Here is a 2,500-nt window from a genome sequence, read left to right on the forward strand (position 1 = left end):
ATACATTGTACTTTATTTTATGCAATTTCACGGCGAAGAAGCCATCTGCCATCTCGGGGGAGGTAGCTTCTTATAGTGCATGCATACAGATGACAGCGTGTCTTTATCGATCATACTTGTCTTGTTTTAGGGTCAAAAACTGGACAAACGCTTGTGTGAACAATGACGTTTCCAGAATCATTATATTGCTTTGTTAAAGGTGCATAGAATTAAATGTGGGTATATTTTGTTCGCTCTTACGTTTGACTTCGAATTCAGCATTTTGGTATTGAGTTACCTAAGACCACATAATTATTGTTTAAAGAAAAGAAAAAATACCAGATACAGACAAAGCTTTGCAAGGAAACGCCGCTCCTACAAGCCAGGTGATAAGTGTTTGGATTCCGTAGCGTTTCGTGTCCGGATGCAACGAAAAACAAAGGGGTCTGGTACGTTCCAGCCCTACAAACGCGGAAGACAAAGTGGCTGTGCGAAAACAAGGAAGCCCCACGAAAGCAGGAATGCTGTTGTTAGCACTTCTCCGTGATAGATGAGATGTGGGTTTCCTTGTAGGTGTTGTGTAGGGACAGGGCAAGGTATGCGGGTAGCTGCTTTGTTGGCGGGTGTGTATGCAACGCAACTTGTCCATCTACATGCTACTGCGTCACGGTATGCTTTGATCAGAGTAAGAATGGACAGTGGGGAACGCGCTGGCTTTGTGGTCATTTCGTCGCTCTCGGCGTGGGTTCGAATCCCAGGTTCAGCGAGGGATTTATTTCCGAGGGTCTTCTTTATGCAGAGTCTCTTCGGTGTCCGAACACTCCCGTGTGCCCACATGCGCACAGTCTTGGGGGCTTTGAAAACACGAACACATACAATCGTCATCTCTCACCATTCATCATCAAGATCGTATTCAGATGGGAAGCACATGGATTCCTCATCAATTTAAGCAATTGAGTAATTATCGGTTTCCCGTTATTAATTGAGTATTTGCGGAGGTTTATTTAATGTTCACGAAGCATTGTATATTCAATTATTACAAAATGATATGTTCCTCAGCCTTCACAAAAATATGTAAATATAACCTGACTTTTCTGCATTTATCACGAGCATAACTCGATCCTTTTTTTTTTGTGCAAGATTTATTCTATTTCATGGCTGAGAAGAAACACTCCATTACTGTCATTTATGTGGCGTGGAACTCGCCATTAGTGTCAATATTTAATCATTTTAAATGTGACTGTGTCTAGGTGAAACATGCCTTCCGTCTAAGTTAATGTTTAAAGTCGCCATCAAAGGTAACAGACACTCACGTAATCATCAATCTTTCATACCGTTCCATTCTTGCAAGCATATGCTGCAAAAGCAACTTTTTCGAATGTGATCAACGTGTTTTTCTTCGATCTTAGTCTGTCCAAGCATTATGCTTTCGTCTGCAGTTTTCAAAACTGCAACTCCCTGTTTTCTCTTTCGTAAAAATCGCTTAAAGTGCAAGAATTGCGTAAACTCTCCAGGGCTCCCAATTTCAGAAATCCCAAACTGGTAAACTGCTGACGTTCCAAAATCGAGAAAGAATCACAAGATAATGGGTTTTTTTTAATCTGTCTGCATCGTATGTGGCTTGTTGTTTTTGACTCCTAATTTTAGAACCTGCGTGTTACTTCTGACCCCCTCTTGCAGAATCCATTTTCACCTACGTTCCACATCTGAAACTGGTTACAGTTTTCTCTGTGATCATCACAGCTGTCTCTCTCGTCCTTCAGACCAGCACATCGTGGGTGTGTCCGAAGCTGCTGGCTACCTATCAAATATTTAACGGCCTTAAAACGCGCGGACAAAACCGCAGCGAGGTAATGAGAAATCGGTCAGGGCGGACAACTCCTGGGGGAAGCGTGAATCATATCCCGGCTGACAACTTCTTACCGCCCTTGCCGCGATGCTGCGAAAGCTCATGCATCTTTAAACCAGGCCTAGATGGAGGTATTAGCTGAGATGGCGGCGGTTGACCCATCCTCCTCCTCCTCCTCCTCCTCCTCCTCCTCCTCCTCCCCCCCCCCAACCCACCCCCTTTCTTTTTGAGAACTCAAGAAATCTGGAGAAATCAGGTCTTGAAAGAGGGCGTTTCACAACGGAGGTCAATTTAATTACGTTAAAAGTTGAACATCTGAACAAAATAAAATCTGAAAACTAGGATTGTTCTTCAAAGAAACGGGGGCAGAGAGGCGATCAAGGGTCCACTGTGTTGACGAGGGACGCGAAATGACTGTATTGCGATTTGGGAGGCGTTCGTTAGGTAATTGTGTCTACGTTGAAAGTATGCTGCTGGAATTGCAATGGAGTGAATTCACTTGCGGCAAAGAGCTTTTGAGCTTTGCTTGTAAATTAAGGTTTAAACGAATCGGAACAACTCCAATGTGCACCAAAGTTCGCGAAATGCACTTTCCCTTGAGCGCTAGAAACATTTCTAACTTTCAAATTTTCTAAAAGTTTGATTTCTAGTGCAGCAGACTGTGAAAATATA

At 43.2% G+C, this 2,500-nt stretch overlaps 1 protein-coding gene across 1 annotated transcript in view; it reads left to right on the top strand.

The window, feature by feature from the left end:
• Positions 1-2,500, top strand: part of LOC138965675 (neuroglian-like) — a 41,152-nt gene that overhangs the window by 528 nt on the left and 38,124 nt on the right. The gene's annotated exons all lie outside the window — the stretch shown is intronic.

Source organism: Littorina saxatilis, linkage group LG4 (genome assembly GCF_037325665.1).
Source record: "Littorina saxatilis isolate snail1 linkage group LG4, US_GU_Lsax_2.0, whole genome shotgun sequence".
NCBI lineage: Eukaryota > Metazoa > Mollusca > Gastropoda > Littorinimorpha > Littorinidae > Littorina > Littorina saxatilis.